This window comes from Plectropomus leopardus, chromosome 18, assembly GCF_008729295.1.
Source record: "Plectropomus leopardus isolate mb chromosome 18, YSFRI_Pleo_2.0, whole genome shotgun sequence".
NCBI lineage: Eukaryota > Metazoa > Chordata > Actinopteri > Perciformes > Serranidae > Plectropomus > Plectropomus leopardus.
The window spans coordinates 16,064,997-16,075,081 of NC_056480.1; positions in this window are offsets into that span (position 1 = coordinate 16,064,997).

Consider the following 10,085-nt stretch of genomic DNA (forward strand, 5'->3'; position numbering starts at 1 on the left):
GGGAGGGAGGGGCTTCCTACACTAAAGTGCCCCTAGCGTCCTATATGTAATGCACAGACCAATCATGTGTGGAATCCATGTCTGAAATATTACACAACTGTCAATTAGATCACGACTAAATCATAGGCCAAGGCCCATAGTTGAGGCATAGGTCACTCTGTATGAAAATGGCCGTATATAGACTAACAGGTCACTGAATCTATACCTGTTGATGGCCCAAATGTCAATATCCTGTCAGAGCAGAACTAGTTCAATGTTTTTAACAGCAAGGGCCCCAAAATGAAAATTTACAGACAGCTCCCTGATTAGATCAAATCACACAGGGAGATGGGAAAACATTTTTTTCCCAAAAGATGAAACATTACTAAAGTCAGACATTATAGCCATACAGACACACACACATTTGTATATGTGTGTGTGTGTATAATATCTATACACACACACATATATATATGTATATATATGCTGCTGGCATCTTGTACCCAGGATTTTAATTTTAATTATTTCTCATCACTTACATTTGTGACCTAATTTAGATATGTGTGAAGTTTTTATTCACTTTTAACTAATATGCACCACTAAGGATGACACAGTTGCAGTTTGTTATGCTTGCATAATGACAATAAAGTTCTTGAATCTTGACTTAATAGATTGCCTGACAATAGATTTGTAAAAGACAAAATTAAAACATAAAAGCATCTATCTCTCTATCTCTCTCTCTCTATCTATCTATCTATCTATCTATCTGTTTGTCTAATTTATCTATCTGTTCTCAGAGAAGAGTTTATTAGATGCACAAATCTAAAACTAATGCAGTCTAATGCAACAGTCCTATAATAAATCCTCTCCTGAAGGTTGTAATGTTCAGAGTTAGTGGTTTGGAGGCTGTATTTTGCCGTGCTGTTGATCTCTATGCAGTGATACAGAATGAATTTCTTTTATTTAGCCTGGGTAGCCAAAATACAAGAAACACTTCCCAGTATAACAATACAGTGTAACAATACAACAGCACTATAAATATGTCTGCCAAGAAGAAACCCAGTCACCTGAATAGGTGTTAGCCTTGTACATGTCTGCAAACCATGGATATGTTGCGCTCAAATGTATGTGTTTTGCATGTAGGCAATATGTTGAAACTTTACATTTCAATTTCCAATTTTATGTTGTGACAACTCTGTGGTTAACATGTATGTGGTTAGGTTTAAACACCTAACCACTTGACTAGGGTTCGGAAAACATCATGTTTTAGCTTAAAATACCCAGTTGGGTTGCCACAAACATGGTTGGAAATGTTTTGTACAAATATACCCAAATTTGTCACAACAAACACAGCTGAAAATATCCCATTGTGTTATTACGGGTGTGTTGCAACAAACACAGCTGAAAATGTTAAAATGTATCATTAAAACATACTGTTTTGCAACAAACACAGCTAAAAATGTCCCAACTTGTTCAAAAAATTACCCAGTTTTGTCGCAGCTGAAATTGTCCCGATGTGTCATTTAAAAAAAACAACAGTTTTGTCACAAAAAACACAAAAAATAGTTCCAATGTGTCATGAAAAAAATACCTGGTTTTGTTGCAAAAAACACATTTGAAAATGTTTTAGCGAGTCATTAAAGCATACCTGGTGTTGTTGCAACAAACATGGCTGAAAATGTCCCAACTTGTCATTAAAAAATTATCCAGTTTTGTCATAGACTGTCCCAATGTGTCACTGAAAAATACCTGGTTTTGTTGAAACAATCACCGCTGAAAATGTTGTAACGTGTCGCTAAAAAATACCCAGTTTTGTCACAACAGACATGGCTAAAAATGCCCACGTGTCGTGAAAAAACATCTGGTTTTGTGGCAACAAATAGCTAAAAATGTCCCAGCCTGTTGTTAAAAAATACCCAGTTTTCTCGCAAAGCAAACAGGGCTGTAAATGATCTGTGTTATTAATAAGTATCTGGTTTTGTTGCAATAAATACACCAGAAAATGTTGCAACATGTCATTAAAAATACCTGGTTTTGTCGTTACAAATGACTGAAAATGTCCTGACCTGTTGTTAAAAAATACCCCATTCTCTTGCAACAAACAGGGCTGTAAATGATCTGTGTCATTAATAAGTATCTGGTTTTGTTGCAACAAATACGCCAGAAAATGTTGTGACGTGTCATTAAAAATACCGGGTTTTGTTTTAACAAATGACTAAAAATGTCCTGACCTGTTGTTAAAAAATACCCAGTTTTGCTGCAACAAACATGGCTGTAAGTGTTTCATCTCATTAATGATTATTTGGTTTTGTTGCAACAAATATGTCCGAAAATGTTGCAAAGTGTCATAAAAAATACCTGGTTTTGTCTAAGAAACACAGCTGCAATTGTCCAACTGTGTCATTAAAAAATACCCAGTTCTGTTGCAACAAACACTGCAGGATATGTAATGATACATTGTTCAAAACACATGCTTTGCTGTTTGTTGGTCTCAAACACTGGTCTATTGCTGTCTGCTGCTTGGCACTATGTCGCCCAGGTGTCACATCCACCACCCCCCCTTCTCCTGGTGAGAGACCAGCTCAATTAATTATCTGTAATCTGAACTACACACCTTGCTATGAAGACTGGACTGATCTCATGACTGTTACAGCTGAATAAGAGTTAGAAACTAAAAGATCTGGAGTCAAGATTCATCAAAATTTGGGGTAGCTTGCTCAGATCTATACATAAATGTATGTCATGTGGGGTGCTGTGTGTGATGGGGAGTTTGAACATGTTAATATTTGTTTGTTTGTTTGTTTTCCTGTTTGTGCACTTTATCTTTTTTGCAGGATTTTTGAGAAAAAAAGGACAAAAACAAGTAATCTGAACTTTGCTACTTAAGAAATGTTGATATAATACATATGGTACATTCAAATGTGACATATCCATGGTTTGCATAGACAAACAATGGTTTTATTCTAGGAACTGGGCTGCAAAAAGACAATTCATTATAATCAACAACTCTCAAAAGCACCTGCAACAAAAACAGTACTTTCTAAGTTTAACCAAGTATGTTTATTGCAGGATTTTGGCATTAGACTGAAGTAGTCTTAGATTTGTGTAAGTCATAAACTGGCAGCTGAATGTGGCTATTTATATTTAGCATATTCATAATATTAAAGTTCAAGTTTAATCCCAATATCCTCAGTCTGAGGGTTTACGTTTAGGTGTGCTCAATTGACAGCATATGTAACAATATTATTTCAGAAATAAGCATCAGACAATGATACTCAGAATCATTGATCATTGATACTGATAATGAGTATCAGACTTGTTTTTTTTCTATCAGGTGGGGGTATGTCAGTTTTTATGCTGTGCTGTCAGTTTTTGTTTTGTTTGTGTGCTTTGTTTTTTACTATTGTGTTGCAGGATGATTGAGAAAAATAAAAACATGAAATGATGGAAAATGTTATCTTAGATATGTCACTTTAGAAATGTTGATAGGATATGAAACATTCAAATGTAACATATCCATGATTCACATTAACATGCAATGTCAATATTTTATTCTGGCGAGATTTGTGTACTTTATAAACTTACAGCTGAGTGTCCTTATTTATCCGTTGCATATTCATAATAATAGAGTTCAAGTTTGATCCCAGACTAAGGATTTAGGCTTCATAACTGTTCAGTCATGCTCAGTACCAGTGTTGGGATGGTTACTTTTAAATGGTATGGGTTACAGATTACGAGTTACCCTTTTAAAAATGTAATTTACAGTTACATAACTGTTTTCATTACTTCATCAAAGTAATGTAACTTATTACATTTGATTACTTTTCTAACAAATGTTTTAAACAGGGCAATACAGCTTAAAAGACCTAAAAACACAAGTGAAGGTTGCACTCTAATTTGTTTCAATGGCTTTGCTGGCCCACATTATCCAAAAATATGCCCAAAAAAGGCATTTCTGCACAGCACACAGATATACAGCAATAGAATGAAGGTTTTATTCAACATACAAACTTTTTACTGAAAGATTTTTTTCATATGTAACTCCTTTGTAATCACCAACATTTTGATTAGTAACTGTGATTTAATTGCACTTTTTTTTCTCAGTAACTGTAACTGATTACAGTTACATTGTTTTGTAATTTGGTTACTATAACTAGTTACCAAACACTGCTCAACACACAGCATGTGTAACAGTGTAATGTCAGAACTAAGTAACAGACAGTATCAGTTTTTTTTTCTGGATCATGAGTGAGCATGCATACATTAGGGGATAACTGAATTCCTATAATTTTTTCATTTGAATCATCCTATATCAGGTATGAGTTGCGAATTAAAAACTACAGCCAGGCAGTAATAATGTAAAATGTAAAACAATGCAGCAGTGTAAATTAAAAAACGTTACATGACGGCATTACCTTGTTCATTTTCCTGTAAATATACAGTACTGTGCAAAAGTCTTAGGCCACCTTAAACTTTGTTATTTTAGCAAGGTTACAAACATCATACATATTTATTTGTCATCAGTCCCTTTACTAAAACACAACCAGAATATACAGCAAATATGTATGCCGTACTGAAAATGCAAATATTTCAGAAATAAAAACAAAAAAATCAAATTCAATAGGCTAAAGTTGCAAGTATTTAGTGGGACCTCCCTTTCCACTTAGCATGTGTTGTTATCTCTTGGGCAAACAATTTGAGCTTTACAATATTAATCTTCTGGTGTATTTACACCAGGTTGCATTCAAGACATGTCCAAAGCTCAATATTGATTGTTTGAGCTACCTTCTGTTCTAGTTATATGATGACATGTGTGGTCTTTATCCCTTTCTTTGTGAAACATTTCATATACAAATTGTTATGTGTTCTGATTTTTTGGTGCTTTAATGCATGTTTTAGTTCTCTGTATTCTTTGTTTGTATCTCAATAAAGGGACTGAGGAATACATATATTTACATATCCTCCTCAACACTTTGCTAAAATATTTTGCACAGTATAGGCTGCTGTATGTGTTTCAGTGCAACCTATGTCATTTAGCCTTTAAACGGCTGGATTTAGAAAAGCTGGATATACTGTGTTTCACAAAAAAAAAAAGTGATGGAAAACTAAGTTTAGGTGGGTGTAACCTCCACTGCAGCCCTGCATTTGACAGTGCTGTGAGCTATGCTTTAAGCTGAAATGATTGTGGCCCTGCAGTGTTTGCTAATGAATAGGCCTAGGTGTACATGCTCATGTAAAGCAGGCTACAAAGGCAGTGTTGGTTTAGTGGGCCCTTCAGCCACTAGCTCAGTCTGGGGCCATGGCTGTCTCAGTGGGTTTACTCCTCTGCTGCTGAACAAACACACAGAGCGCTCTGATTGGCCCGGAAGCCTGTCCAATCGGAGGGCTGCAGCCCCGCTCCGTACTACTGCTGCTGGCTCGGCCTCAACGCGCTCATTCATTGGCTCCCCAGCTCCACCATTCTATATGAATCGGCGCGCCAATTATGCATTTCTCTCCATGTTTCCTCTGCTGGGCTTTTGTCACAAGCCATAAAGATGTAACGAAACACGAGCCAGCCGACAAATCCGCGGCACTTTTTATAAGTCTTCTCAACTTTCTAGGAACTTTAGGTCTGTGTTTACACTCCAGGGCCACTCTCATAAATAGGTTAAATGAAAAAAAGAATAAAAAATAGCGTTGAAATTCAACTTTTAGTACACCTGCTGCTGACTTCAAATCATTTTATAATTTGTCTCAAGTTCTGAGTCCTGAAAAGATTTCTAACAACTTTTAATCGGTGGTTTTTATCTATTTATTCTTTCTATATGGGCCAATATAAGGGATTTATTAAACCTGCGTTCTTTCCGTCGGCCTACTTAGGCGCATACAATTTTTTACAATCTAGTTTATTTGGCGTTAAGGATCTCTGGTGCGAATGAACTAACGAAACGCACAGCAGGAACTCGGTCAAAAATGTGCTCCTGCCTGCTGGGTAGCATCTAATAGATGGTATATTTGTATAGAGACGGCAGTCATGTGAATGCTCGCCTGACTGTGTCGGTTTAAATGAACTGATGCAAGGCTGCAGCCTCTGCGTGTGTGTGTACGTGTGTGCGTGTGTGTGTGTGTGTGTGTGTGTGTGTGTGTGTGTGGCTGCAGGCTCTGCAGGACTAGTGAATGTATCGCTGAGGAATGTACAGAAAGTCTCCCCGCCCCCAGTTTCAGGACTCCTCGCTATGGACAAATTCCATAGGGGCAAACTGACATAAAGTTTCAGACCAGACTGCATCCTATGTGGGAAGATTTCTGCGGTTAATGTCAGTGCAGGACAAAAAAGAACTGACAAAATCGATCTGGTTAAACATAGTCTGGGATATTTCTAGAGAGAAGGAGAGAGGAGAGGACAGGAGAAGAGAGGGGATTTAGATTGTTTAAGTAAAACGCAGTTTGTAGCCCAACTTTGAGCTGCTGGCCTCACTCCAAGATATAGATAGTCTAGGTCGCCAAGCGCAAGGCTCCTTTACAAACCCCCTTTAGGCTACTCTCAATCAAGGGATTCTGGTTTCCGGTGAGACTGTTTTATTTTTATTATTAGGCGATTCTAGCCTTTTACAGTGTTTTCTTTCCACTTGACTTGTAAGCATTAAGTCCACTGACTGACCGCTTCGGACAGTCAGGCAACACTGTGGTGAACGCCATGTTGAGGAGAGCCTTTTACAGTAACATTAAGTGCTGGAAAAATGTAATTATCGACGTTAAAGCGAGGATTTTTAAAGGTCCGGGCATGTGTGTCCTATTTGCATCAAGATGCTTCATGCAGGCTCCAAATCTTTAGAAAAAGATGCAGCTTTCTCCTCTGATTCTCCTGTGTGATGACACCCTTCATCCCATTAGAAAATGGCGGTTTGAGCCCCCTCAAAACAAATGCCAAGGAAGATTTTTTTTTTCACCCCATCTTAAAGCAGTAAATAACGAGTTAATGCAAATTGGTGAAATGTTAAAATTGTGCACACATTCAAGATAATATCTACTGTTATTTTTAAAAGAAGAACAATAGGAACGAAACTGTGTTTTCTCATTATTTTCATCACGTACACTTTTTTTTTTTTTTTCAAACAAAAGCCAAATCCTGGAAATTACTCTGAGAAAGTAATTAAATCAAGATCAAGAGCCATAGAAAAAATATGTATACGTAAGGATTATTTGAGGTGAAATAACGGAAGACTTGTTTTGTTTAAAACAACTCTAAAAAGCTACTTATAGCTGCCCAAACCCATGCCGTCATACGTATGTTTCGTTTCACAACTGGCAGCAACTATCTCTGTATTTTGAATTAAACGTTTGTTTAATTGCAAGTGATTGAATTCATTTTTGCACAGGATGCTTTTCACACGCTGGACAGTGTGCAGAAGAAATAGCTTGTAATCTTACTTCTTTTTTATTTCTCAATATTTTATCAAAAATCTTTTTTGGTAACAAACATCTGTTGATTTTTTGTATTTTTTATGATCATGAGATGACTGCATTTTGCTATTTTTGTCGATTTTTTCTTCAGATTAACACCACATGTGCAGGCAGTACAACAATCTGATGAAACTGGGTGTTTTCACGCACAGTCACATGAATATTTGCAGACTTGGTCACACATTTGCAGTTACCCTGGTGCATGCATGTAGCTTTGTTTCTCTCATATGAATATTTTCCCTCTGACTGTTGTTGTTTGCTGGTTTCTGCACTTTGATAAGTTTCACTGTGATTTGTAATGAGGAAATTGCTCTAACAGCTCAAAAGCAACTAATGTCTTGGGTTTCTTTTATAAAGAGAGAAACATGATTTGCTGTTGTTCAAGTTATACACTTGTAATTTTGCTTTAGATAATGTTTATTGCAAAATAAAGTGAATGATTTGTTGAATCTGGAATTGGCTACACTGTATTTTCTGTCAAATGGAAAAGTTTCTGCAAATTCTCATTTAAAATATAGCTTCTATTTACTGTATGTGAATGACTTGAGGTGAAAGTTTTGGAGGTAATCGTTTATCAACTTGTTGATTTTGATAAATAATTTCAATAAAGAAATGCCCATTATTTGATGTGCATTTAAACTGTTATGTTAGAGTAGCTAACTTTTCTGCTGCCTTCAGATTATCACTTGCATTAAAATCAGAGGCACAATTATGCAAAACATTGATCACAAGTTTCAAACAGTTTTTAAATTGTCAGTGAATGAATTTTGTCTATGCAGAACAGCCTGCAGTTGAAGAAAAAAAAAAACAAACAATTTTTTTACTTCTTTAAAAACTTTTTTGGTTCATTAAAGAACTGTTTTTGAGTTGCATTTACACTAATTTCCTCAAGATATGAACAAAAAAATGAACTTAACCTCCAGAAAATGTCATTTTCAGAGAACATCTTAAACCAACTAATATAAAAAACTTAAGATCATCCCAAAATAAAAAGATAAAAGGATATCTGTACCATCAAGAGCTCTGACTGATAATCCGCATGTGCTGTTAATGTTTCTTATTTTAAGTGGAGCCTCAGACGTAAACAACTCAGAGGTGGAGAATTTAAGCCCCCACCCCCCACCAGCCATCCAGTATTCAGACCATGTAGAAAACATGTTGCCTGTTAACCTTTGGACATCGTCCTGTACTTTAAGAGTGTACCCTCCCTTGTTCTCTTCTCAGAAATACATGCCAAAGCCACCCGTTGCACCTTACGTAGACCTTTGGTTCTCTGTTATAAAATGTTGACCTCTATCTATTTGATAAAGTTGATTGAAAGCTGAGAAATAACACAAGTAGTGTATTTTCTATAGAATCTGAATCCATGGTTCTGGTCCCAGATTGCAACAATGATTTGGCTCAGGTTTTGTTTTTTTGTGAAGTAGGTGCTTCCCTCAAATAAAAGGCGGATATTACTCTTTAAAGTCTTTACTCTTTTGGAGTGAAGACTTTAGACTTTCTCTGAACTAGAAAATAATCTACTTGTATCTATTTTTCTCAGTGTTTGAGTTAAAATTCTATAGGTGACATGCTGCTCCATTCAGTCCTAATAAAACTATCTGCCCGTTCTGTCCCCTACTGGTCAACCCATCGGTTTATGGCACCTGCCATGACACATTTGTGCAGTTTCAGTCAAGATAAAGAAATTATATATCACAACACAGCCTCATATGTAAAAAATGAGAGCTTTTTTTTCAATCTGCACCTGTTCTCTGCATTGAAAACTACCAAAAAGTGGCAGCACTAGTCTATGATTAGAGGACATTTCTTTGGTTTACTGCTTCTATAACACAAAGCTATGCTAGAAAAAAATGTATTTGCAGGAATACCAGTGATTTCACTTCACTTAACACAAAAAGCTTCAGTGAAAATGGGCACAAATGTTTTCAACAGATATCTGACCATAACTTTGAGTGTTAAATCTTTATTGAGAAAGACTTCATACTTTGACCTTTGAATCCTCTCAGCTAGCGTTACCTTGAAACCTTAAGAATTATCTTTGGAGTCGGTGTGAATGAGCACGTAACTCTTGAGAGGCCCCATGACATGTCAGCAATGATTATTAACCCGACTAGAATGAGGTGCCTTATTATTGAGGCAAGGTCTACAGATAAAGAGCCCTCCATTCCCTCAAGTTTACTTTTGTGATTAGCCACTCAGCTCAGTTTGTCCCAAATGTGTCTATTTCGGACAAAAATAAATCACATGTTGACGCAATCTGCAAAAATGTTTTAAATGCAGGTAAACATGACTGGTTAACATTGTTTTATATAGAATAAACTTAGCATTTAGTCATGTTTTCATGATATAAAACATATATTTGGCGTCTTCTACCAAGTTAATGTTCTAGTCAGGTCATTGAGATGGAGTCTATCAGTCACATAAAGGTACAGAAGTTCCTACATCACAATACACCACAATAATGCATTTTTAAGAAAGCTCTTCCATTGTTTGAATTTGAAGTAAGAACTGCTTCTGACCAAACTGTTGCAGAACACTGAATAATGGTATTTTTTGCATGTGAACTTTGTATCTCATGTAATGAAAGGCACCCAATTGCACGTTCTCAGTGGTGTAACCTGAATAAGACAAAACTCCAGAAAACTACTGTGGGTTCA